The following is a 27,877-nucleotide window of genomic DNA, read 5'->3' as shown; positions in this document are numbered from 1 at the left end:
TGAGAAGAAATAGTCTGGTGTTTAAAATAAATAAATTAAAAATAAAGCATGGGCCTGTGTGTGAGTGTGTGCATGCACTGACTAAATTCTTTATACACATACATTTATGTGGCCCTGGTTTGTGTTTTGGTGTTTTAGAGTAAGAACAGTGAGGGGGAAAAGTGGATGTTGCTTGCCCCCTGGGCCCAGTGTGTGGCTCTGTCTCCTTCTAGAACATTCTTGCCTTTCCTTCCCCTGCAGCTCATTTCCCTTTGCCAAGTTGTCGGGACCCTGCGAGCTCCAGGCTTGGGTGACGTCTGCCCCCAACACGGAGGGGAAGCTAGAATCTGGGCACCAGGAACTCGAGGTACACGTATCACTCAGGGCCCGGGAACCTGAGAGACCTGGCAAAGGTTGAGAGAGTGGGGCGGTGGCTGGGTTGCAGGGTCCCCGGGGCCAGAGGACCCCCAAATTTCCACATAGCAGTCTGGCTGGGTCTGGGTTCCTCCTCTCTGGACGGAGCCTCCAGATATCACCCGGCCTCTAACTAAACACTCCAGCGGGGCGTGCACGGTTGCTAAGAAGTGACTCCGCATGACCTGTGGCTTTTTCTTCCCTTCCTTCCTTCCCGTGGCTTCCTGAGCATGGAGGAAGGAGTGTGGAGGGGAGCTCAGCTTGTTCTGCTGGTGGTGGGAGGGAGCTAGAGAGCGGCCTCACCGGGCTCCGGCATTCTATCACCACCGCCCAAAGCCAGGGCGCAGGCCTGTCCACAGAGCTGGCTGGGGTGGGGGACTCCTTTCAGTGCCTGGGATGTGCAGAGGTGATGCTCCCAGGCTGTGGGGCGGAGGCGAGGACGACGGTCCCTCGTCTGCAGGCTCTTTCCATGGAGGAGGAGGATTCGGGAAGGTCTCTGAGGCCGGGCCGGGGTGGGGGGTGGGCATCCATAGCTGGATCACCCACGGGTGAGTGGCACCGGCCAGCACCCCCCTCCCTCCACGTGGGGGAGACACAGTGCAGATCAGATGGCTCTCAGCAGGGACCTCAGTCACCCGGCCCTGCACACCCGCATATTCCCCATGGGCTGAAGAATCTCACGTGGCTTAAGGGACCCACAGGGGAGGGAGGCTGTGAGCAGCCCATTCTAATGGGCCTTGGGGTCCAGTTCATGCCCCGTGAAGACCCTCAGCTCAGGACTGGCCTTTCTCAGTTGGCCCCCGACCCACCCCGAGGCTGCTTGAACACCGCTCTGAAGCAGGATTTCCCATGAGGAGCTGGCCTTCTCCCCCGCACGCCCTTCTTACCGGGCGCTCATTGTGCATTAGATTATCTTCTGAAAATATACTTTGAAGGGTTTTTGTTTTGTTTTGTTTTTCCTACTTGACACTCTTGAATCAAGTAGGCCATTTATCTTTTAGGCAGAAGAATTTCAACAGTTACACTGCATACTTGCTGGAGGGTCACAGTCTCAAAGCATAGAAGTAGTTTAAAAATTTTTTTCAATCAGGGTTTATTCTTCTCTTGGCTCCCCCCTGTACTTTGCAGCTTTCCTACCCTCTAACTAATCCTCCCAACTGCTGCCCACCCCCACCCACCTCATGGATCCAACCCACCTCAAGCTAAACTGAAAGGAGCATTCATGCCCAGGCCATCTGTTTGTTTAAACTCACCCTGTGTTAGTCCGTGTTAAATGCAACAGAATGGAGAAAAATGTAATTCTCTGTCGGCTTTTGATCAAAGAGAGTTTTTTTTTTTTAATTCAAGATGGATTTCTGAAGGACAATGTTATACACAGTCTGTGTGTTTCTGAGTTTCAGTGTTTAGTTGATTTCGGGGAAAATTTTTTTTCCCTTTTGATCCCAGGGAGAAAACACACACAAACACATCTCAGAGCCACAAACATTGCAAGTCGGGCCCTTTTCTGTGTCTCAGCTGAAGAGTGGAAAGGGACTGCCTTTAACTTATCAACACAGCAAGAGAATTTGAAATGCGGCGCGGCTGCTCCATGCAAACCCTTTCCAGCTTCTGTGGGAACTCAGGCGAGGTCACTCTTGTATGGGCAAATTCAGGGCCCAGCACACTCCACACCCCTCACCCCCCACCAGCTCAGAAACACGCAGGTCCACGCTCACGCCACCCTCTGATTTCTGATTTTCACCACCAGTCATTAGAAGTACATTTCTCCCCTCACTCCCTCAGCTTCGGAGCAAATGCAAATAAAAAGTGCTTAAAATGGTTAACATTTCCTGTCACCGAAGGCTTTCGTTAGGGGTGGGGGTCGCTGAGTTTTAAAGTGTATTTTCATAGGAAAACTCATTTCAGGTCTGCGGCAGGAACTCGGGCCGTTTCGCACGGCGAATTTCAGGGTTTGCGATAAGCCTGTGTCCTTTACAGGCGGTCGAATAATGCTTTATATTACGCGGGTCAGGAGAGCAGTATCCAGGTTCACACTGAGATTAACCTGGGGCCCAGCTCAGGTCACAGGAGAAAAAATTTAAATATGTCCTTTTCCCCCACCTTCCCCTCAACTGCTCACTTTCTTTTCCTTTATTGGAGAAAAAACCCAAATTTGGTACTTTAATTTGTTGTGTTTCTTCTATTGATTGTTTAGCTAGTGATTTTGCCAACTTCCTGGATGTTCACTCGAGTTCTGCACAAAGAGCCACATTTCCTTCTGGAACCAGCACTGGGACCCAGACAGAGGAGCGGACACTGGAAATTGTGAGTATTCCAGTCTGTCCTGCGGCTCTGGCCCTGGTCGTCCCCTCCCGTCAGGCCTCCCCTTTCTTTCTCTAGCGGTTAACTTTCTACGGGGCTCCCCGTCTGAACCCGCTCTGTCGGCCCTCAGCACCATTCTCAACTTTTAGGAAAAGAGACTCTACAATTTCTACACAAACATCGGATAGGAAGGGGAGGGGGAGCGTGCTTACCGATGGCAGTGACTTCAATTTTCATTTTGAGGCTCCGAAAGATGGAGAAAGTAAACAGAAGCAGGCTGGTTTATTTCAGGGGCTAACAGGGAGTCCCTGCTGAATTTACCTAATAAAACGAATTTTTTAAATTTTCATTTTCTCATTTCATTCCAGCAGAAAATGAGTTCGCTTTTATAATATCCAGATCTTTCAAACTCTATTGAGTGAGAAATTAAGTTACAAATGTAAATACCTTGGTGTGTATATATATATGAAATGAATATATATATATATATACATATATATGAAATGAAGTAATTTGTGACTGTAATGCAATAGCAAGCCTGACTTTAAGGCTCCTAGGACACTTAAAAAATTTTTTATGATGCATAATAAAGGAAAATAAAATTCAGTAAAAATGTTTTTCTTTTAAAATGGATGAATTTTGATACTTAACAAATTTAATTGTAATTTTCATTTAACAAAAGTTCTTTTAAAAAATTTATTTTTCTGAACATCTTGTCAAATGTTGGGAGGATTGTAAAGAAAACATATGTTAATATTCTAGGTCACAACTGACTTCTTCCCTTTCCATAAAACTATTCCAAGGAGTATGGGAAATTGTAAAACAATGTCGTTTTCTCATGAAAAGAATACCCTGACTTTAATTACCAAGAGAAAGCAATTAATGCTCAAATTTCAAGGCCAATCCAGTGATCAGTTAGGAGCAGGAAGAAGGGGGGAAGCAAGACTGTTACTTGCGTAAGGAAATCCAGAAATCGACATCATGCAGATGTATAATCAGAATGTGATTGTATTTATAAGGAAAAGTTATATAAACTTCAAAAATGGTAGTTGTTTTGCTTAAGTGCCTGAAAAAAGAGTTTAGAATAATATTTGGGTTATCCCAGTTTTTGTGCTCTTGTGTTCCCGAAGCCTTGTTAGATTGAAGAACTCCAAAGGAACAGTGTGTGTGTGTGTTTGTAAGCGCACGCGTGCACATGCATGCTCACCTCCCCCCACAGTTCAGCCCTGAGAAAGTGTGGAGAGAAAAAGGTGGGGGCTGACTGGTGACCAAACAAACAAACAAACAAAAAAACCCCTTTCATTCTAGAAATTCATAACTCCTAGAAATTAAAAATGGCAGTTGTCTTTCTTTTTTCACCTTCTCTGGGGGTTGTTGCCTGGGAAGGGGGGATTGAGGAGAACCAGTTTTCAAAACTGCTACAGACCAATTTGTGCAAAATGGATATTGCCACTTTCCTGCACTTTTGATTATTTTGTTCTTGCTGTCCTGTCTCCGAAGTGGTGGCCTTGTACATGTTAAATACATTTTGTAAGTGGTCTAATGTGAATTGCCGAAACAGAAACCTTCCCCCTCTTAGGGAGGTTCCTTTAGTGTCCAGCAGATGGCGATGTTACTTCTAGAGTGACCCATGGGGTGGGGGTGGGGAATATAGAGACTAAAATTCAGTCCCAGTTGTGTCAGGAACCCCTTCCCCTCTCCGGAGCCCATCCAGTGATCTCTAAAAGCAAGAAGAACAATTTTGTTGTGGCCTGGCCTGAAATGTGCCAAACCATCCGAGAGTATTAAAGTGTTAAGGCAACTGTTAATTACCAAGTGTCTTACCTTCCCGAAATGGTGTGAGGCAGCACCCAGCTAAAGCACAAACACCTTCTGGAAATGTTCAGAATGAAAATGGAAGATGGTTAGCAGCTATTTCAATATTTTATCTGTTGCCCATCTATGTTTTGTCAAGTAGAAGATCTCCTCATGGTTCTTCTGTAATGTTCATGAAGAATGCACTTGTTACAGTATTGCATAGAATCTTATTTGTGTACAAATGACCAGTTAAAATCGGGCATGTACAGATAGTGATACCAGAGTCTCACCTCGAGAAAGTCTTTTCCTTTTGAAAGTGATGAATGCACATGGGACTCCCACCCTGGACATTGTATTTTATTATATCAGCACCTGCTAAATGGTATCACCAGCTTCTTAAAGCTTTTAAACCTCCATCTCCCATGAATGAAACTCTTCTCCCACTGGAAAAGTTTCTACTTTATTCCAAAAACAAGCAAACATTTTTCTCTCCCCACTTCTTTGCTAGAGAGAATCTCAATAACGATGAGCATGTCCTTTAACATATTTAACGTTAAAATGACTTTTAAATATTTTTTGGAAATTTCAGTGTTTTGGTTCTTCATGGGACAACATGATTCCTTAATTTGATTTATATAATAATTTGCCATATCTTATTTTAATTTAAAAAGAAATAGGGTGCATGTTGATAATTATTTTAAACAAATTGGAATTCAACAATAGCAACAAAAAGATTTATTTATTTTCCTAAAAATGATGTTATCATTTGTCCTTGGCGGGGAGATAGGCAGGAATTCATTTTACTCCAAGTGTGAAATGCTATTTAAAGACATAGGAATATGTAGATGCAGCAGAGTACAATGACTTCATCCTACTGGTAGCAATTAATCATGTGTTGCTCTTTAAGAATTTAATTGAATGATATGCCAGCTTTTATTCCTGTATGTATTTACAAACTGAGCAAGATACTGACTGTTCATGACTTCAATCTATGTATTAATAAAATGATTGTGCAAAAAACCAGCTGTTTAAATAAACTCTGTTCCGCTTTAAAGATGTTGCCCTTTGGGGAGAAAGTCATTTAAGTATTGAGTGGCAGTGGCCAGTGAACAATATAGTTAAAATGAAAATAAATCTTCATGAAACTTAGTTCTAATTTTCTTGAGCAAGATACTAAACCATAAAAAATAAACATTGTTTATGGAGCCAGGTTTGTATCAAGTGAACCTCTGTAAAATGATACGAGAAAATATGGGCTTGTCTGTCTCAAGAACTTTGGTTAGCTAGCAGAACAGAGAGAGCTATTTGATACGTAGAAACCGAAGAAAGTAAAATTAGTGATTCTGGAGAGAAGTCCATTCAGATTTGTGCAGGCCCAGGGAGGTGACTGTATTAGAATTCACACACACAAAGCTGTGTCACTTGGCACCTTGGCTTAAGGGATAATTTAATTACACCACCTATTAACGCTGACTTACGTTTCTGCTCCGGCCAACCTTCTTACGATCTTGTTTATTTCCAGAAATCACGTTTGTGACAGCTCTAATAGGTCATTCAACAGCGAACATTTTCTCATTTAGTTGAAAATATTTCAGGTTTCAGACACCCAACAAGAAAAAGCACTTTCAGACTTCATGAAAATGAATAAACTTGTTCGGGGCAAGACTTTCAGAAAATGAATTCAGCAAACCTATGTGATCAACTTCAGCCTAAAATATTATGTTTCAGTTTGCCAGCCAGGCTGATGGGGCCTCAGCTGATGCAAAGATTATTGCCTCTTCTGGGCTTTCTTTTTTGTTTTTTTTTCTGGTAGACGGGCAGAAAGTGGCCCTGGTACCATCTTTGCATGTGGGTTTACAGAAAGAGCACGGGAAGCCTGGTTGCCGGCAAGCATGTTGGGCTACACATCCCTGACTTGGAGTGATGGTGCACTGTTGCAGATTCTGAGTCCTGTATTTGTAAACTTTCCACTTTTTGTTTTTTGAGAAATTCACGTTTGATCTCTGCCAGCAAACAGCCAGGGGCTGGGGGGCGGGGGTGAGATGTACTTCCCTCTTAACAGCTGAAGGCAATCAAAATGCTTATTTTGTGTTTTAGTTAAAAGGTAAAGGAGAAGAGAAAAAGACACCCAAATAAAGCAGGAGACACAGTTGACATGGAGTCATCAACCCTAAACTGGCAGTGCCAGGAATAAGCCCACAGGACACAATGCATTTTATCCCCACTCCCACCCCCTGCCCTGAAATTTTCTTGGAGGGAGCCGGGGCATCATGGGGATTCCATTTAAGGGTCAGCTAACGTGTTTAAGCTGCGTGTCAAGAGAAAGACGGCTGAAATCCTTTGTGCAAACAAGCGCCAGAAACTCAAATCCCTGCCTGTCTTCTCAGAAACAAACTTGCCCAGCGTCTTCTGTGTGGTTTGGAGAAATGATGTTGGAGGCCACTCTTCAGTGGCCTCGCATCGCCGCCTCTGCACGGAGGTGTCCAGGCAGGAGTGACGGGAGGCCCCAGACATTCCAGGCTGCTCTCCCCAGGTCTGTTCCCAGCCCGCGGTGGAGGCTGGCTTGGTGAGGAGACGGGACACGCTCTCGTCTGGGGTAGCTGAGACCAGTCCACAAGCGGGAGGCCTCCTGGGCACCCAGTCCCACGGGGCTGGGCAACTTCTCGGATAGTGCGGTCGGTGCTGCTGTTCATTTCATCACACACACGTTCTTGGAGTTCTAACCTTGCATACGCAGTCAGATGACAGATTCCCAGTTTTGATGATTTGCGAGTTGTGTTTCCCCACCGGAATCTAAACGGCATGATCGTTGCGTATCTATCCGGAGTTTGAACATGCCGGGGTCACACAGGATAACTGGATGGTGCCTCACAACGTGATGATGCGATTGGGAATGTCCTTGTCCCTTCTTGACAGTCGAGGAAACTGAGTGGGGTTCCCAGGAGGCCCAGTGTGTGTGCAGGGCTGGCAGAAGTAAGGTCTGAATCCAGGCGGGGGGATCACAGTCCCCGCCTTCCAAAGCAGGACCCCAGGGGCCCTGCCAGTTCAGTACTATAGAGTGATGGCAGCTGAGTCTGAGAGGCAGGGCTGGGGCCTGAGCAGAGCGTTCAGGCAGGTTTGGGTTCCCGCAGGGCTCTGCTCTCCTTCCCTGGGGACTCTTGGTGAGGTGTTTAAGTTTCCAGAGTCTAGGTTTCCTCCTACATAAAATGGAGCTGGTGATCTTTCTTTTTCAGGTCCTGAGGATCCGAGACTGTGAATAAGAAGGCTGGACCCCTAGCATGTGTGAGATGGAGGACTGGGTCACGGCCGTCTGTGGGCTGGTTCCCGGAGCCCAGGAGCACACCGGCAGAGAGAGGGGCCGCCTGGAAACGGGTGACTCCGGTGAGTCTCTCAAATTGCTGGCGTTGATTTTCCCTCCGGCTGCCATTCCTGCCTCAGAGGCTGGAAGAAGGGAAAGCCCAGCCATAGTAGGCACTGACTGAGTGTCCTCTGGGCATCTCCCTGTAGGCGTTTGCTCCTCGTGGGTGCTGCCTTGGGAACAGCCTGGGCCTCCCCAGGAGCCTGCTTTGGGCATGCAGAGTCTCCCCCACCCAGCCCTCCTGGGTCCGAACCAGGGCTCTGCTTGTGTGCGCTGGCTTGGGACCAGGGAGACTGAGGCAACTTGTTCCCAGGAGGCTCCCTCTGTGCCCTCAGCCCTTCCTGGCTGGCTCTGTGCTCGGGCTGAGGGCTACATTATTCCCCTGGCTGCCTGCTGGGTCCCCAGGCTCCCTGCTGGGTCTGGCTGGTGAGAGGTGCTGGTGAGAGCTGGGAGGGAGGGTTGCAGAAGGGAGAAGCCGGGTGCCCCCCTTCCTCCTCGCCCCCTCCCCGCCTCCCACCGCCCCCTGCCCGGGCTCCCATCTCAGCAGTGTGCTGCTGCAGAGGCAGGCTCTTGCCAGCTGGGGCCCCTCTCTGTCCTTCCAGCCCCAGGGTGCCAGCAGCTTCCTGCCCATGTGATGCATATCTCCCAGCTCCCCTGGTTGGCTTCTCCGTTTTCCATCATCAGAGCAACCAGTTCCACATATTGAATTCTCTGTTTTAAATACTCAGCGAAGTTTCTGTTTTTCTTGGTTGGACCTAGTGATCCACCCAGGCTCACACCTCAAGGGGAAGGGGTCTTGGAGTCAGAGGGCTTGGACAAAGGCTCCAGCTCCCCCACTGCCTCCTGCTGGACCCTGGACAAGTCACTCCTTCTTTGCCTGGGGGAGGACCCAGGCTCAGAGAGACCCCTGTCTCCCCCTACCCCCAGTGCCTCCTCTGGCCCTGCTCTGGGCTTTTCTTACCTGTGCAGGTGGAATGCATGCATAAGTGGCCTCAGGGCTTCAGCCTTTGCTGAGGGCTTTGTAGCTCCTTCTATTAAGTGGTGGGTAGATTTCCCTGTCCCTGGAAGCTGGGTTTCACTCTGTGACTTGCTCTGGCCGATAGGGTGCTGGCAGACGTCACTCAGGCAGAAGCTTGGAGGCACACTTACCTGCCTCCACTAGTCCTTGGGCACCTCTGCCATCTGTGTGAGCAGGGCCTGAGCTCCTGGACTGAGGACGGAGAGGAGATGCTCGTTCACCCCAGCAGAACTTCAGACGAGTAAGTAGCCCAGCCAGCGTCAGCAGGGACGCCTAGCTGACCACTTCAGCCGCGGGGTGGAAATGCCCCAGGTTGTGTGCCTTTGTTACACAGCAGGATGTGCTGACTGATCCGTGTCACCGGACACTGAGCAGCTCTCTTCACTTTGCCCAAGGGCAGGGGTTGTGGTGTAAATGGGCCTTGGAATGATGTTTGCGGAGCCAGGAGCCTAGACTGAGATTCTAGCTCTGCTCCTTCTTGTCAGGTGTCCTGTGAAAGTCAGTTTGATTTTCTGGGCCTCAGGTTTGTCTTCTAAAGATGGGGATAATTGTAAGGCCTGCCTCCTGGGGGTTGGAGGGACTGAGATGGTGGATGCAAAGTGCCTGGAACATAGTTGGTGCTGGACAAACATTGTCATTATTATAAACAGAGTTAATGATAATCTCATGCTATAAAAACCAACCACCACTACCGTCTAGCCTCAGTCCTCCTCGCTGTGCTCCCTGACACACCCACAACTCTCATTCCTCCAAGGCCTCAGTGCCTTTGCACCAGCTCTTCCCTCTCCTCCAATGTGGTTCCCTGTCCTCCAACGAGGGGCTCACCTTCTTGCCTCAGGGCTTATGTGCAGGGGATTCTGGGTATTTCGCTTCTCCTTCCTGTCCTTTTGGGCTGTTCCAGGTGACCTGGGGTGAGCATCTCTCCCAGCACGACACCTGGGCCCACGTGATGAGATGCTCCTCAGCCTTTCCTCAAGCTCGGGAGGTGTAAGGGTGTGGCGTGTGGGAGAGAAAACACAGACCTGGTAAGACGAGGCTTTGCTGTACCCCTCGGCCCTCCACCGCAGCCACTGTGAAATGACTGTGTCCCCCCTCTTGGTCAGCAGGCAGTCATTCCAGGGGAGGAAGTGTCTGTGGAGCCCGACTCTGCCCAGCACTTGGGTGGTTCTGGGTTTACAGCTGTGAACAACAGACAAGGTGGTTTCTGTCTTGGCCCTCAGTCCACGGGGAGGCCAGACATGTGTTGGACAGCTGTGGGCTTTGGGGGAGCATTGCATGGGGCACTGATGTGTAGGTAAGGGGTTTGGGGGAAGCCCTAAGATGAGCTTCTGAGTGGAGATGTGAGGGGCTCAGCCTGTGGTGGGGACGGGGCAGTGGCGTCCCCAGCACTGGCCTGGGCAAAGGGAGCATGAGGACGGAACGGGAAACAGGGAGGGTGGACGAGAGGGCACGTGATCAGAGACCATAGCCTTGGCCAGATCACCGAGGTCGGGGCAGGTAGCTGCTTTCAGCTCAGCTCCACATTCCCAGAGCCGAGCAGGCGCCATCTGGGCATCCCAGCTGCACGGACAGAGACACCGAGCCCCTATCCTGAGTGGCCAGCTCCCTCTGTCAGCACCCCGGGTGGAGGCAACAGCTCAGGGGCGCCACGATCTGTGTCACATTGTGCGTTGGGAAACCTGAAGGCTGGTTTCACTAAGAAAATTAATAGATAAACAAGCCCAAATAAATCAAATACTTACGTCAGTGAATAGAGGCACCAACTTTTCAGTGCTCCAAAGAAGACAGAGAATGCTGTGATTGAGTAGTATTGATGTCAATCCTCTCTGCTAGACAGCAGGGAGGTGGGAGTTATTTCCATGGAGACGGCCTGTCTAACCTCTATTGTGTTTACTCTCAATGATGAGGCCCTAGTATTCAGGTGCATGTGGGTCAGCTGCAGATAACAGAGGGGTGTTGTCCCCGGCGGGGGAGGCAGGGGTGGCGGACCGGGCAGGGACCCTGGTTCTCTCCATCTTCGGGGCTCTGGACCTGTGGGCTCAGGTCTGAGGTGAGTGGCACGCCTCTGAGACTCTGGCATTCCAAGAAGGATAAAGGGCCAGGGAGACGCTGCTCTGTCTTGTCCTCTGGAAGGGGCCCCCTCGGGGCAGCTCACCTCCGTCGCCCGGCTGGGACCATGTCACCTGACCACTCACTGCAAAGGAGTCTGGGAAACTGCATATTTTTAGTCGGGTCGCTTGCCAAGCCAAACAAAACCAGAATCCTGTCAACAGGGAGGAATGGGGTGGGGAACAGATGCGGTTGGGCGACCAGCAGAGGGCCGAGGTGGCGCGGGTCACATCTGACGATTACGTGACGCTCTCCTGATGCGAAGCGGAAAGAGATACTTTTCTGTACAGAAACCCTTCTGATGAGATGTTTATCTCTTCACATTCTGGATATCTCACTCATGGCCTCTTTCAAAATAAAGTGAATTAATATGTCTCTACCAGTCGGGAAAATAAAGGATTGTTGTTTGGGGCCAACGCTTCCCTTAAAAGCGAGGGGCTTCTTTTATGACTTTCAATTCACAGGGAAGGAATTTGAGGCACAGAGAGGTTGGGGGTTTGCCCAGAGTCATACGGTGTCAGAACCAGACAGGGGTCCAACCTGCAAGACTCTCCCCAGGCTCCAGGACCCCAGCCCCGCGGCTCAGGGCTGCTGTTGGGGCTTCAGGAAGGTCTCCCCAGGGTGGGCAGAGGTGGTGTGTGGGCCAGCCTGGGGGGAGGGCAGCCTGGCCGCTGTGGTCACAGCCTGGGAGGCCCTTGGGGTGGGTCTTGGGCTGCCCACTGCTTCCTTTCTCTGTTCCACACCTCTCTTGGGCTCCCGGTCAATCTGGGATTGTCTGTGAGTCGGGCCCCTGAGCTCAGAGCCGGGCCCTGGGAGGGGCTTCTCTCTGCTCCTGGCTGACAGCCTCCTCGACCTCGCTGCGCTCTGGGGCCACGGAAGGCTCTGCTGCAGCCGGCGGGCTGTGAGGTCACAGGTCAGAGCCCAGAAAGTGCCATCGGGCTGTCTGTGTTCACACCTGTCTCCACGCATCTCAGAATGGTGGGCAGCACAAGGGCCTTTGCAGGGCTGTCATGAGGGGCAACGAGGAAGGTGGTACCACGGTGGGCGGGTGCATCTGGTGGGGGTGGAGAGCAGTCACTCTCCTGCTGTCCCAGAACCCTGCTCAGCCTCCGATTCCTGGCCTGGAGCGTGGGAATGCTCTCTAGACTTACCTCAAGGGCTGCCAGGAGTGCTGCAGAGAAAGGCATTTCAATAGTTAACGTTTGCTGAGCGCTGGTCACCTGCCGGGCCTCTGCTAGACCTTTCACTGGACGTCTCTTTCATCCATAACCGGGTCAGGCCACACTGGGCGGGAGCAGTGAGTATCAAATGTCTGCCCACTCTGGCGCCGAGCGACCCTCTCCTGAGTCCTGGCTCCCCTGCACCCAGCACAGAGAGGGCGGGTCCCCAACAAATGCCCCTTCCTGACTCGCAGGCTCTTTGCATGTCACAAATAAGCAATGGCATCTTCCCACAGCCCACTCCTCAAAACCCAGTTGTAAAGTGAGTGATAAAATAGGTTAGGAAAATGCAATTCAGAAATTACATTACAGTAAAGTTGTATTTCTGAAAAGGGCTGTCAGCGAGGTCACGTCAATGATGAACAGTCTGCCATAGAAGTAAGACACAAGGAGCCCTATCCCGAGCGGCCATTAAATTGGAGAAGTGGCATGCAGTCCTCTCGGGGGGCCACTATGAACACGGGGACCCTGCCATGGTGTGGCCACACTGCCCAGACAAGGTCACTCTTCTGTTTATTGCAGTCAGCTTTTTCATCTTAGGTCCACTTTATGGTTCAACAAACATTTAATTAACGTTCCATTTCTCATTTTAGAATGTTGAAGGCTTTAGGGCGTTATATGGAGGGAAAGTTTTCTGAAGAGAGTTGCTCAGGGAACTCTGACCTCACTATGCCTTCCTTTCTCTGGACAGGTCCCCGGGCCGCCCAGTGTCCATTGTCAGACCTTGGGGTGCTGTCCTGGGGCTCAAGTCATATTGTTAGCTGGCAATGGTGTTTCCCTCTCACAAAAGGAATTTTGAGATGAAAGCTTCCCTAGCTGACACAAATGCCAGTTAGAAATGTGTTAAGCTCCACATCACAAAGAGTCCACCTTGAAGTGCCTTAAGCCAGCCTGGAGTCATTCTCCTCACACAACAAGACGTCTGGAGGAAGGCAGCTGCTGGCCTTGGTTCATTTGCTCGACAAAGGCAAGCCAGCATCTCATATGGCTTGTGTCAGGGTCCTGGGGCTGCTGTGACAAATGACCGTAGACCTGGCCACTTAAACCAACACAGATGTTTTCTCTCAGAGTTCTAGGGGGCAGAAGTCTGGCGTGGACCTCACGGGGCTCTGTTCCTCCTGGAGCCCACTTCCTGGCCTACTCCTGTGCCCCTTGGCTCCTGGCTCCTGCCTGCACCTCCAGACCAGCTCTGCATCTCCCCCTTTCTTCATCACAGCTCTTCTCTGACTTCTTCTTCTTCCATTTCACACTGTTAAGGACCCTGTTATTACACTGGGCTCATGTGGGGAAGTCCAGGATGTCCTCTGCATTTCAAGGTCAGCTGATTAGAAACCTTAATTCCCTTCTGCCATATTGCCTGACATTTTGGCAGGTTCTGGGAATTAGGATGTGAGCATTTCTTGTCGGGGGGTGGGGGGATGGGGCAGTATCATTCTGTCTGCCACATTTCCATTGCCTGTCCTGTTACAGTCTGAAGATGACTGCTGTATCTCCAGACATCACATCTATATTTGAGGGGAAGGGGTGGAACAGGTTTCCAGGACTGCACCAGCAGGGTCTCAGTCTTTTTATCAGAAAAGCAAAAGGTTTCCCAGAAGTGTCCCAACAGATTCTTTTGACGTCTCATGGGTCAGAAGTGGGTCACTGACTGAGTCTAGCTGCAAGGGAGGCTGGTAAGGTACACAGTCGGGAGAAGGTGGGCATCAGAGACTGTGGGAAGCACACCCACAAGGTCTGCCACAGCCCCCTTCCCACACTCCTGTTTATTTCAGCAGCTCCTCCCAGGGAGGGCACCAGGAGGGAGGAAGTGGTGGCTTCCAGGGCAGGGCTTCTAAACTTTCCAGTGGGATGTGGTTCACAGGAACTCTCAGAGCTCTAAACAGAGACCTAAAATCTCCCCCTGAAATTGTGGAGAAGGCTCTGGGCTTTGGAGTTGGTTTTCATGGGTTCCAGAACCTTCTAGACTTGGGAACAAGAGAGGATATGCAACTCATGGGGCTCCTGGAGGTTCTCAGAGCTCAAGTGCCCTGGGGCATGTGCAGCATGTCAGAGAGGCAGGCACTCTTGGGCATCAGCCTGGCAGAGGGAGGTGTGACTCCCCTGCACCCCCTGCCCACCCCAGGCTTCTGTTTCACGGGGTCAGCTCTGTCCTGACTAAAGGACTCAGTGCACTTTGAACCAGGTGGCCCCACTAGGGTTCTGAGGGTGTCAGCACCTCCACTCTGCCTGGAGAGCAGGGACAGGTGCTGGGTTCCTAGCTGGGCTCTGCCTCCCACCCCTTATTGTTGAGTTCCCCCAAGACACACTGGCTCTGCCCCCAGCTCATTCAGTGTACCTGGCGGGAAGGAAGCAGACCTTGTGGGCAGCATGGGTCCCTCAAGAGGCAGGAGGCTCGACCTCGACAAGCATGGAGCCGCATCCTGCCTGTTCTGGATACCACATGCTCTGAACCACCTGGGAAATGAAATCTGAGTCAATTAGACTTTTGCTTTCTAACCCCCCATCAACTAGTTGCCTTGCTGGCATCCTCTGGGGACACAGGGGAACGGGGGAAGGGACTTCCCGGAGAGGTCCTGAGGGCTGGGTCCCTGCACTGGGGAGGCACGTGCTTCCCTGGTGACTGCTGGGTGACGCTGCACAGATGGCTTGACTTCTCTGAATGTCAGTGGCCTCGACTGTTGGGGGTCAGACGACAGCACCACCCTCCCAGGGCATCGTATGGGAAGTGTGCTGTAAGTACTGGCTTTCAGGCTTGTGGGTTTTTTTTTTATTTTTTAATCATTTGTGACCTGCGCAAACAAACACTCAGCATTTGGATTAAACTGAGCTGTGATTGGCTGAGGGCTGGACCAGGTGACACGGGAAAGTGCTGAGGATGTAAACGCAACATTGATCACCCCAAAACCTGGAGGAGGGAATGGCAGTAGGTCCCACCTGTAGCCCCATTTTGCAGGTGGGGAAACTGAGGAGCAGAGAGGCAAGGCCACTTGCCCAGCGCCCCACGACCAGCCAGAGGTAGGGTGTGCTTGAAGATTAGTCAGTCAGAGGGCTGACTTCAGGGATGAGCAAAGGGTGAGAGATGCAAGGTGAGAGGTGCGAGGAACAGGGTGAGAGGTGAGGGGTGAGAGGTGCAGGGTGACAGGTTAGAGATGAGAAGAACAGGGTGAGAGGTGAGAGGTGCAGGGTGCAGAGTGCCGTGTGGAGCTTCCGGCAGTGTTAGCCTCGGGCATCTTTCTCACGTTCCTCCAAGCTCCCTGCCAGCTCTTTTGTCCCCAGGGAGAGGCTGGGCAGTGAGAACCTGGGAATTCTCTTATCTCTGCCGAGCAGGATGCGTCCTGTATTGTGTCCCCACCGAGGTTTCCAGGCACCGTGATGAGCTTGCAGATTTTGGCGGGCGATTGCTTTGGGGGGGCTGTGTTTTGTTTGCCAGGTCCCCGCGCGCGGCCGGCTCACGTCCCTGGCCTTTTCAGCTCCTCTGCGGGCCCTCCCCAGCAGAGCTCTGTGAAATGGCAGGGGTGAGTTCCTGCCTGCTGCAGTTTCCGCCCATTCTTTCTGTAGGGGCAGCGGGTGGGTTCCCTGCCGAGGGGGCTGGGGGTCGCAGTGCCCCGTACGGCCCTTGGGGGCGCTATGCAGGGCTGGGCGAGGGCCTGCCTGCCTGGCCTGGGCTAGGTTTTTGTCCTCCCACCTCCCATCAGTGCTAACATCTGAAAGATGCTCTTATCAAGCCACAGAATGTGCATGGAAGCGGTAATTAATCTACTTTTGTGATGGAGTTGGGCAGTACTGTTTGTTTGAAGATGCAGAACCTCAGGCCGCAGGTTTCAGAATCAGACTCATTCAAGTGGGCTGGGATCCATCATACGCAGTTTACACCAGGCAATTCTTCTGACCTGGAACAGTTGGGGAAAGGCTGGCCTGGCAGCTTGGGCAGGCTCTGGAGTCAGACAGGCTGAGATTCCTCCCCACTGCTACCCGTCCTGGTCATCCTGAGTCTTGGAGCCTCTCAGAACCTCAGTCTCCTCCACTGACTGGGGATGATGTTATCAGTCTTACAGGGCAGTCGGGAGACATCCTAGGGTGCTTTGCACACAGCCAGCACAGACAGTGGGTTCAGGAAAGGATTAATTCCCACTGCCCATAGTGATGTTCTGTGACAGAACCTTCCTCACAAAGCTTCTGATAATCGTAAACACGGGGCAGACCACGCTGAGCTCAGAGGGCTGAAGTCAAAAGCTGAGACGGGCTGTTTTGAGCACCTTCTGAGGCCTCATTTTAGAAGCCAGAGCTCTTTGCATTGGGAGTTTCCAAATGTCGACAGTAATACAAGGGACTCAAGTCCTTGCTGTTCTCTGGCACCCTGAATCGAGAAACGTGGAGTGAGCCTGGGATTCTCAGAGCTGATGTGTCAGGGCCCGAGAGAGACTGGCCCTTCTTAGGACATAGTGAGTTAACAAAGTGAGTGAAGTGTGAGAGAAGTGTCACACTTGGTCGTGTCCAACTCAGAAGAGACTAGGCAAATGCTCGTGTTTCTCACGAGGAAACCTTACAGCAGTGAGGACGAAATCCTGCAAGACCCGTCAGAGGCAACCCGTTAGATGGGGGCAGTGAGCCCCTCCTGGGAATGGGGGTGGCAGCAGAGGAAGTGCCGGGGCGAGCCCCACACGGTCCCACCACATTCCTCTGGTGCCCGGGTCTTCCTGCGTGAGGCCAGGCACTAGTCCCGACGTCACCGGTCCCCGAGGAGCAAGTGCAGTCCGATGCAGAGGCCCGCAGGCGGAACCAGGGCTGGTGACAGTGGTGGTGGTCCAGCTTTTCCGCAGATAGAGAAGCTGCAGGGGCCGGGAGGGATTCCTCACTTGCACCAGGACCTCGTGATGCCTCGTGGGGCTGGGATTTGAATTTGGGCCTTTGGGAGATCCACACCGCCATCCAGTCTGTGAAAAGACAGGCATGGAGCTGGTGGAAGAGGCCGGAGCCGGTGGCTTGATTGTCTAGCAGTCAGCAGGTTCTTGGGTGATGGGGGAGGGGGGGCACCTCGGACAGGCTCGCTCCCTGTCTGTCCAGCTCCTATGCCCTTTTCTGAAAGTCAGCAGGAAGGGGAGCCCAGTGGAGCCCTCAGAGTTCGGGTTCTTGTCTTTTATGAACTTCTGCTTTGTTGTCAGAATCTCGCAGTCCTCTCTCATCCCAGGGTTTCTGTTGCCCAAAGCAGGAAGCTGCAGGCTCTGAGCTGGTTTCACGTTTATTGGCTTATGTTTTCCCAAAGCAGGGGTGCAATAAAACGTGAAATATGGTGGCTGACCAAATGGTCTCATGCTGTCTTCCTGAGACTTTTTTTCTCTTGAAGAGGAACACACACACTCACATACACGTATTCAATCACATCCACACACTTGGACACATAACACACACATACCCATGCACATGCACACCTGTGCATACCAGCACACATACACAGAGGGGCACACACACATGCAGACACACCCTGGGTGGTGAGGTGGGTCCACCACTGATGTCCCATTTGTGAACACCTAGTTGGGCCAGGAGGGTTCTGAGACAGATTGGCTTTTTGCATGTGTCTCATAGCGGTGGTTTCAGAGTCCTAATGTTGTGGCCAGGAGTCCCCCAGCTCACGCTGGAGTAAGTTTGTGACCTGCCAGGTGACGTCACCCCTGGAATGAACCACTTACATAAAGTAGGCTTCCTTAGAATTTTCTGTCCCAGAACCTGAACAGAAGAGACTCCTCCTCCCAGCAGTGTGGACCCAGCCTGGCCAGGCATGGTCCTTGGGTGTCTGCTCACCCCAAGTCACATCATCTTTGCTCTACATTTTGTGCTGTTTGCAGAGGCATTTTAAGAAGCCACTGTGTCCCTCCCATTATTTTAGCAAAAATGATGACTTTTCCATGCATCATGTTTGTCTTGAGTCTTCTCAAGGTGTCTTTATTTGAAAAGCCAAATTGACCTTAAGGCGGTAACCTGAACTGCAATCTCGTTTTCCTAAATGTCAGTCATTCACGTCTTAGAATGACAGTACAGTCTTAAGAGTAGGTTTTCGATGCCACCTTGAGATGGGTCCATGAAAATCCAGGATGCCCGTGAGGGGAATGCTGATGCCCTAGAAAGAGTCAAATGCAATGAGGGAGTCGGAACAAAGACATTTTGCATTTTCCCTTTGTGCTTTGGCCTCCCCTAGTTCTCTGAGGTCTGCGGGAACCAGACCTGGCAAAGGTTGGGGACAAGATTGTCCCACAGAAACCTCTCTCCCTGGCCAAGAGCTCAAGTGTCTGGCTCCTCTCCGGTTGCCCTTTGCGCCAACCCATCACAGCACACACTTCTGATTTGCTCTTTTCTTTCAATCTGCTCATTTTCTCGGGTCTGGCAGAGCACTGAGATGATCAGTGTGGGGGCTCTTCTTGGGCTGCTTGTCATTTTCTAAACCTCTGCACAAATCCTGAAACTTTAAAATACGTAGCTTGTTTTCCTACAGGCATAACAATGAAACGATAACTATTATTTGTTTACGCAAATGGGATCATAGTTGTGTGCACTCGTGATGTCTGCTTCCTCACCTGGGTTCAAATCCGGTTCCTGCTGCTCCCTAGCTGTGTGACCTTGGGCAGGTCACTTTCCCTCCCTGTAGTTTTCTGATCTATAAATGGAGGATAAAGGCAGCACCCAGGTCGTCTGAGGATTAGATGAGTCACTGTGTGTGAAGCCCCGGGATTGGCGCTGGCTGTAGGCCTGTTAGCTGTGTGCACACCAGAGCAGTGTGCCCCACACTGGGGAAGAATAACTGACTTTTCAAAATGACAGTGAGATGTGACTCTTCAGTGCACGGTCGCCGAAAGCTTCGCTCTGGAGTTACTCAGGCTCAAGGTATTCGAAGGGGCAACACTGTGGCAGCAGGTGGCTCCCATGCTGGGGTTCCCCCTTGATGGGGTGGCAGCATTAGAAGCATTTCCTCCCTGATGGGCTGCCTGGGTCTTCAGAGGAGATGGCCAGGCTCAAGCCTCTGGTTTGCCAGAACTCAGCTCTTGAAACAGCTTGCTGGGGAGCTGCCTGGCCCCCAACATGTGCCGCTGGCCCCCTCAGGGTCTCTGTGATCTCCCCAGCAGGCCTCCGGGGGCCGTGCACAGGGGCCCTCCGTTTGTGGTGGGACACATGCCATTTGTCAGTGGCATGGGGTGACTCTCTGGGCGCCCCTTGAAGAGGGCTTGCAGAGTTCAAGGCTGGTGGCCTGGGCACTCATTATCTGATCTAATTGTGCGCTCGGATTTCACAAACCAGGGGGTGTGCAGGTGGAGCACAAGCTGCCAAGGTCACGCCTAAAAGCTTATTAAACCGCTGGTGTGAAAGGCGAGACCATCTGGATACCATTTGACAACTTCAGTGGTAATTACACCATTTGGCGCAGGAATTAGTGAGAGCGGTGGCTTCCACTGTGGCCGGGACCACTGTGGTGGGAGTGGGGTGGTCTGGGGCCAGTCCGTTCTGCTGTCTTGCAGTCCTCACACCGACTCTGGCTTCTAGGCTTCCTGCGAGCTCTTGGGGCGGACGGTTGAATCGGCAGTCATGGTGGGCAGCCTCCCCCCTCCCCAGCCCTGCGGCCTCCATAACCAGGAACACCTGCCTCGTCAGTGCTCTCTGTCCGGGGAGGGGAGTGGGGGCAGCTTCCAGCGCATTCCACCCGAGCAATATGGAAGTGTTTAAGCGGGGTTTGCACCAGGCAGGGTAGCTGAGATCTGAACCTTTAAATTATAGCCATTCTCAGGCTGAGGAAAAGTAAATAAACAGTTCACAGCTGCAGCCAACTCAGCACAGAGCCAGCTATCTCTTCTGATTGCAGGACAAGTAATTAAGTGGGAAATGTGAGCCCTCAACGTCAGGGTGAGATGATAAAGGTCCGGGGGCAGTAAATCCCCCCAACTCCAGAGACCTTTGGATTAACCCTCGGAGGGCTGGCAGGGGCAAAGCCCAGATCGGGAACCCAGGCTCAGAGATTGTCAAATGCTCTCTTAAGTGAGAACCACCCACCTCGCAGTGTGAGATTCTGGATTCTCAGCTGTGTACCCAAGAAAGCACCTCAGGACAGGTTCTGTCCACGTTCTGAGCTGAATTGTAACACCCTCCCCACCTCCCAAAGTTCATGTATTGGAGCCCTAGCCCTGGGACCTCAGGATTGACTGTATCTGGAGACTGGGCCTCTGCACAGGTACCGAGTTAACATGAGCTCTGATCCACTGTGACTCGTGTCCTCAGAAGGAGAGGGGACGCAGACACACAGAGGGACAGCCGTGTGAGGACACAGGGTGAAGATGGCCGTCTACACGCCAGGGAGGCCTCGGGAGACACCAGCCTTGCAACTCCTTGATCTCAGTCTTCTAGCCTCTGAACTGTTAGAGGCTCAATCCAGTGTTAAGCCCCAGTCTGTGGTGCTTTGTTACGGCTGCCCGAGCAGACTGGTGCGCCCGTCTCTGCCTGGGTGCCAAGAGCTCCTGTGCTTGGTGATAGGAGCTGGCAGTGTGTGGCAGGCCCCTGCCGCTGTGCACACGTGAGGCTCCTTGCAGTCACCAAAGCCACAGCGTTCCCATTCCCCAGATGTGGAGGCTGAGGCCGAGAGGCTAAGCGCATGGCCCAGGGTTGCATAGCACATGTGCGGTGAGCCTCTTTCCAAGAGCAGAGGCTCTCCAAACTGGCGGCATGGTGGGGTCATCTGGGAAGTCTTAAAGAGTACTGATTCCTGGGCCCCACCCCAGGCCAAGTGGATTGGAACCTGTTGGAAATCTTTTAAAAAATTTGCTGGCTTAGCAGGAGCTAGTGACCTATTGTCACTTCCCACCTTCCCATGTTTCCAACGTGGTCCTCACATGCTAATCAATCAGCCTGTGTTTATGCAACTACCAGCCAAGGCTCTGGAGCCCGGATGCCTGAGTTGGAATCTAGGCTCTACCATTACGTCACTGGGTTTCTTCAGGCAAGTCCCTGACATCTCTGGGCCTCAGATTTCTCATCTGTAAGAGGCAACGAGTAAGAGTACTTACCTCTAAGGTTGTTATTGATGCAGTTAATGCTTGTAGAGTCCTTAGAACAGTGCCTAGCACATGGAGAGTGCTTGAAAAACTTTATGTTAGAGACAAATGAACTGCCTAGTGTATTTACTCCTAGGTAGTACAGCGCTGAGGGGTGGGGGCAGGAATCAGAGACAGAAACCAGCCTGAGCTGCTCTGTATCCCTTTAGGACAGAGGGCCCTCGGGAAGTGCTCTTGGGAGGGGCGGGGCGTTCCCCAATTCCATGCATGGTGTCAGCTGACTCCTGTTCTCCTGTAAACCATGATACCCAGGGTCCAGGAGTCTCCGAAGGATGCACACACAGCCCCCGGTGTCTGTCCCTGTGGGGAGGGGCCGTGTCCACCACCCTCTCTGTGTCATCCCCGTGGCTTGGACACTCTGCATGCACTAGCACAACTCACAAGGACGAACCCCACGCTTTATGGCAGAGAGGGGAGCCCGGTGGTTTCAGAGAGGCGGAACTCAGCCCTTTGTGGGAGAAAACCAAATTCTACAAATGGCTCATCTCAGATACTGATGTCCTGGTTTCTGTTCAGTACAACGAAGCCAGCTTGTAGTGCGGTGCAGGCTCTCATGGAGGGGCACAGCTGCCGGGGTCCCCCCCGTCCCCACTGCCCGGCGTGATTTGGGGAATGACTCCTGGCCACTGTGCCCCTCATCCTGCTCCCCAGTGGTGGAGATAACGTGAGCCATGCATTATCTTAAGTTGCCTTTTTTCCCTACTCCAGCCCAGGGAGCTTCAGCTATGGGGGAATAATACCCCGTGTGATGCAGCACCATTCCTGGGTGGGAATGCACTCTGTGCTGTTTCTCCTAAGAGCCGTGGCCCGCGGACAGGGAAAAAAGGAGCACAAGAGCACCTTTCAGGCATGGGCCCCAGGGTGCACTTACTGGGCTTTCTGGAACACTTCCAACCTGATCCTGGAGGACCCAGGAAGTGGCAGGACCTACAGACACTCAGAGGGCAATGCTGACTTCATGGACTGTTTGCTCACTGCATCCTCAGTCCAGGGCTCCCACCGCAGCAGTGTGCAGACACCAGCTCTTGGTGGGAGAGGGGCACAGCTTTCAGACGGCCCCCCCTTGAATCCATCCAGTCCGAAGACTGGCCCAGAAGCAGCTGACTTCTGGTTCTGGGTTCCCGAGCGGGTGGCCCCACCCAGCACGGTGACGCCACGCCAGGGAGTCCCTTGACGTCACTGTGATGGCAGCCTTTGTGGGGCGGGGGCGGGGCCGTTGCAGGGCAGTTGTCCCCCTGTGGCCGGGCTCCTCCCGTGCCCACCATCTCATTGGAGCGGGCCAGGCTACCACGACCAGGGGCCCTGCAGTCAGCGCTCTTGTGCCACAGGCACGCTGGGTGCCATGGGCATGGCAGCACCTCGCCACTCAGTGCCAGTGGTGCTTCCGGGTTAAGTCTTGTTAGGGTAATAAACGAGATGAAAAAACAGTATTTCACTGTATTTTTTCCTGGGATGTCATGACAGATTGAGGGCGTATGGCTCGAGGCAAGCTGGCCTGTTCCAGCTCCTGTGACCCCGAGGCAGGGGAACAAATGGGCATGTCGCATACTTCCCCTGCCTCGGCCAGGCCTGACTCCAGGCCCCCTGGCTCTGGCTCACCGGCTGTCCTGGCAGCGGCGCCTGTGGGAATGTCAAGCCTGCTGGAGCCCAGGCCTGTTCCTCTTGCCCTGAGGGCCTGCTGGGGGGGGCCTTGTGGGCCCCCAGGGAGCACACCATCCAGATGAGGGGGGAGCTGCCTAGCCCCTGCCTGGCCGAGCCACGTGGGGGCCCACCTCTCCCTGTAGCACCCAAGACAGGAGAGGGCCTCAGGGGCGGGTGTCCTGGCTCCTGGCCCCTCCCGGATCCAGCTGGAAGGATGGCTGCTGCCGCTTTGTCATCAGAGGGGCCATGAAACAGACTAGTCGCTACACTCGCATCCACTGTCGGCACTCTCACTGTCCAGACTCAGAAACTGATCAGTTCAGGTAATGGGGCCCTTGTGACGGTAATGAACGTGACACTGGTGCTCGCTCCTGGGCCTCAGTCTGTGTACAGTATGTAAGACGTGCGTTATCTGAGCAGGGTCCCTAGAAGCGCCATGCAGTGATAGTATTAGAAAGCATACCCTGCAAGCTATGTGCCTGTTCCAGTAACCTAGTAGAGTGAGTCTTTAAATCCTAACGACAGCCGTGAAGTAGGTACTGCAGTCATCCCTGTTTTGTACATGAGGAAATGAGGGTCAGAGGGGTTGAGTGACTTGCCTAAGGTGACACAGCTGGTTAGTGTCCAGAGCTCGAATTTTATTTTGTCAATCTCCCTCTGGAGTTCATGCTTTTAACCAGTAACCTTTACTATGTCCATGGCACTTAAGCAGTGTTTGGGGCAAGAACATACATGGATCTTATCGCTAGAGGCTGGAGCAGATTCTCCAGGGAGTTTCCTGGAGCCAACGGATGAAACGGTAAAAACCACAGAGACTGACTTCTAGGTTTAAGAAAAAGGGAGTAAAATGACTAATCCCCTAGTAAGACCATCAGATGACATTTATGGATTTATATTCTACTACACAATGTGTTGCTGTTCAGTTGCTAAGTTGTGTCCAACTCTTTGTGACCCCTTGGACTGCAGCACGCCAGGCCTCCTCCCTGTCTCTCACTATCTCCGGAGTTTGCCCAAATCCAGTCCATTGAGCTGGTGATGCCATCAACCATCTCATGATGTATCTGAGGCTTATCCAGCGCTGTTCTGTGTGGGTGCTGGTCTCAGCACTTTATGGTGCCTGTTTCATGGGAGGTGAGCTCACTTGTGCAGAGCTGTTTTCGTAGGTACTTTTGATGTGTTCAGGAGTCAAACCCAAGAGGTCTCTGAGCACCTTGCCCCCCCATAGAGGGTTGGCCAGCCTGGAGACGGGCTCCCTGTGAGCAGGAAGAGGCTCCCTGTGACCCCTGTGGTGTGATTGGCAGGAAGACCCCTGCCCAAAAAGTTCTTCCCCAGAGCTGGCCCTTCTATGGCCAGAGCTTCCTCCGCAGCAGAGAGGTGAGCTGCAGGCCCTCCCCACCTCCCATCTCAGAGGCAGAGAGAGCCCCACTCTTCTGCCTGGAGACACCACCACCACCACAGCCCAGCCTCCACAGCCCAGCCTCCCTTGGAGTTGATTGGCTGTGGCCGTGGACTGACCTGCAGCGCCAGTGATGCACTGAAGAGGTCCCAGACAGAGGGAAGCGCCCAGTGACTGGGGAGCAGAGCGCTCCTCCCGCCACGCTGGGCTCAGATATGAGCCAAGTGAGTGGGTCTGCTGAGCCAAGACTCCTAGCCCGTCCCAGGGAGGACTCCGCCCAGCCCCTGGGCCAAAGCGAGGAGGAGCTGGAGACCCTCCCCCAGCTGGAGAGGCTGTGTCGTTTGGCTTTGTGGATCCTATTGGAGAGTCAAGAAAGGGGAGCAGGGGTTACCCTCCAGCATCTCAGCCCACCTCTCCCAGCTCGTTCTCTGATGGCAGGGCCTTCCTCTTAGACCCCTGGCCAGATGACTGCTCTGTTCTACCTCAGGTTCTTTGCACTTTCCATCTGCTCGGCACACCCTCCTCCCTCGCCCACACTGCCTCTGGAGCTCATCCTTTGGATCCCCTCTGAACACCCCTTCCTCGGGGACAACTTCCCTGACCTGCAGAATGGGGTCTGGTCACTGTTTTGTATTTCACCATACTGGGCACACGTGTGGGTTGTAAGCCCCTGGAAGGCAAGGACCATGGCTGCCCAACTGACGACTCACTGCCTGTTAACATGTGGGTACTTCATAGTTGTTTAATGGTTAATAAATCAGTGCATAAGGACATGATTTTTGCCTGTCTTGGCCTAAGAAGAGCCCCCAGTTTGTGCCTGGAGTAAAGCCTGTGGCGTTTCTGTGTCTATAGCTCTTTTAATTATTATATATCATAATATACAATAATTATATTAATATAAAATAATAAAATATAAATATAAAATAATTATATTAATATAAAATAATAAAATATAAATATAAAATAATTATATTAATATAATTTAAATTACATAATGCAATAATTTAATTGCCTCCCGTTGGATTCCATCCTGGAGCAGTGCAGTCACACAGGAATTACTGCTGAATCAGTTACCTGCTTCCGGGTAATGTCTTAGACCAAGACTTGGGGTGCACCATCCAAGGCCATCCAGCAGAGCCTGGCACAGATGTGTTACTGTCACTTCCACAGTCAGTGATGTGGGCGCCTCTCACAGATACACAACTAAGAGGAATATCTTTTCTCAAAGCTCAGAAACACATGTCTGTTTTCCCTCCTGTCGGAGTGTTTCTCTAGTCAGTGTGCGTCTCATCACTGATGACTATATATATTCTAGGGTCTCTTTCCTCCCATGAAAGCCCTTCATAAGTTGGTGCTGGATCCCCATCAAGGTGGCCTCAGGATGCAAGGAGTACGGTGCTCATGAGAGCTGCTGCTCACCCAGCGCTTCCTCTGTGCTGATTCCCAGTGCACAGCCTCACTTCACCTTCTCAAGCACCTGGGGAAGGTGCACAGGTGAGGAAGACGCTGCTCCCATGTGACCGAGTAAGAGGCATAGAGTCAGAGTGGGTAAGCAGCTTGCCTAAACTCTCACAGCTAGTAAGTCCATTGGCTGGAACTCGGCTCTCACTGCAGGCTGACTGTGTGAAGATTAGCTCTGGGGCACTGCTCATAACAGGCGGCTGTGAGATGTCAGGTGCCTTGCATAAGCTCTCTGCTCAAAAGCCCTGTTGGCTGTATGGGTCTGATTGAGCAACCGCAACGAAGCGCCACAGTCTGGGTGGCTCAAAGGACATTTCAGATCAGATCATATCAGTCGCTCAGTCATGTCCGACTCTTTGCGACCCCATGAATCGCAGCACGCCAGGCCTCCCTGTCCATCACCAACTCCTGGAGTTCACTGAGACTCACATCCATCGAGTCAGTGATGCCATCCAGCCATCTCATCCTCTGTTGTCCCCTTCTCCTCCTGCCCCCAATCCCTCCCAGCATCACAGTCTTTTCCAATGAGTCAACTCTTCGCATGAGGTGGCCAAAGTACTGGAGTTTCAGCTTTAGCATCAGTCCTTCCAAAGAAATCCCAGGGCTGATCTCCTTCAGAATGGACTGGTTGGATCTCCTTGCAGTCCAAGGGACTCTCAAGAGTCTTCTCCAACACCACAGTTCAAAAGCATCAATTCTTTGGTGCTCAGCCTTCTTCACAGTCCAACTCTCACATCCATACATGACCACTGGAAAAACCATAGCCTTGACTAGACGAACCTTTGTTGGCAAAGTAATGTCTCTGCTTTTCAAGATGCTATCTAGGTTGGTCATAACTTTCCTTCCAAGAAGTAAGCATCTTTTAATTTCATGGCTGCAGTCACCATCTGTAGTGATTTTGGAGCCCAGAAAAATAAAGTTTGACACTGTTTCCACTGTTTCCCCATCTATTTGCCATGAAGTGGTGGGACCGGATGCCATGATCTTCGTTTTCTGAATGTTGAGCTTTAAGCCAACTTTTTCTGAATTCTGGAGCAGGGAAGACCGAGATCACATGTCGGCAGGGTGGTACCTCCTGCAGCCTCGCTCCTTGGCGGTCAGGGTCATCTCCCTGTGTCCTCACCTGGTCTGTGCGTGCCTGTGCCCTGATCTCCACTTCTTACAAGGACACCAGTCCTGTTGAATCAGGCCCCACCCCAGTGACTGCATTTTGACTCCATCACCTCTCTAAAGACCTGTCTCCAAATACAGCCACATTTGGAGGTGCTGGCGTTAGGACTCTGCACAGGAATCTGGGGAGCACACAGTCCAGCGTCTGCTTCCTCTTTGTTCCTCCCCACGGGGACATGTCATGAAGCTGCTCCCCTGATGTTTTAATAACAGGGAGATGTCTGTCTTGGAAACAGTCAAATCGTTTGACATCAAATCTTTTCTCTCCCTCCAAACAAATTGAGCCATTCTATTTGGGTGTGTTGCAATTCATGGGGTCATAAAGAATCGGACACAACTGAGCGACTGAACTGAACTGAACTGATTTGGGTGTGTGGCTTGGTGGGGTTAAATCCATCTCCAGAGCTGGTTGTAGAACCACTTTGACAATGTTCTTGTGTCCACTGCCTGTTTGACCACCAAGTGTCTGAAAACGTGTAGCATTTCCCCTGTAAAGAGAAGATTGTGTTAACATGTCTCCTTCTGGCACACACACACACACACACACACACCCCTCAGTATTTTCCAAAATGCGTGTGAAGCACATTCTATGAGAGGAATTGATGCGTATCTCATGGGGGGAAAATGTTTTTATTTTAATCAAATATGCTTATGAAATATTATGCTAAGCAAAGTGGAATAGATTTCCTTGCTGCTGAATTTCTTGGAGTGTCTAGTGTGCTGATGTGATTTGTGAATCTCTGAGATGGCTTTAGAGCAGGGTCAGCAAATCATAGCTCTAAAGTACCAGCTGGTAAATATTTCAGGCTTTGCAGGTCACACGGTCTCTGTTGTACCTATTCAGCTCTGCTGTTGTCACCTAAGAGCACCATAGATGATATGGAAATGAATGGGCATGGCCCTGCGCCCATAAAACTTTATTTA

At 51.7% G+C, this 27,877-nt stretch overlaps 1 long non-coding RNA gene across 1 annotated transcript in view; it reads left to right on the top strand.

Moving 5' to 3' along the window:
* The window catches only part of LOC147353061 (uncharacterized), a 199,028-nt gene that overhangs the window by 51,431 nt on the left and 119,720 nt on the right, over positions 1–27,877 (top strand). The window contains exons 3-6 of the long non-coding RNA XR_015145341.1: positions 241–346; positions 2,588–2,697; positions 7,725–7,872; positions 8,953–9,108. This is a non-coding gene — a long non-coding RNA (uncharacterized LOC147353061). The remainder of the gene's footprint in view (positions 1–240; positions 347–2,587; positions 2,698–7,724; positions 7,873–8,952; positions 9,109–27,877) is intronic.

The sequence above is a fragment of the Bos grunniens genome, chromosome 18 (genome assembly GCF_055505025.1).
Source record: "Bos grunniens cultivar Pamir isolate PY7600 chromosome 18, Bosgru_T2T1.0, whole genome shotgun sequence".
Classification (NCBI taxonomy): Eukaryota; Metazoa; Chordata; class Mammalia; order Artiodactyla; family Bovidae; genus Bos; species Bos grunniens.
Note: the sequence above shows the minus strand (reverse complement) of the source record. Positions and strands in the feature narration are given on the sequence as shown.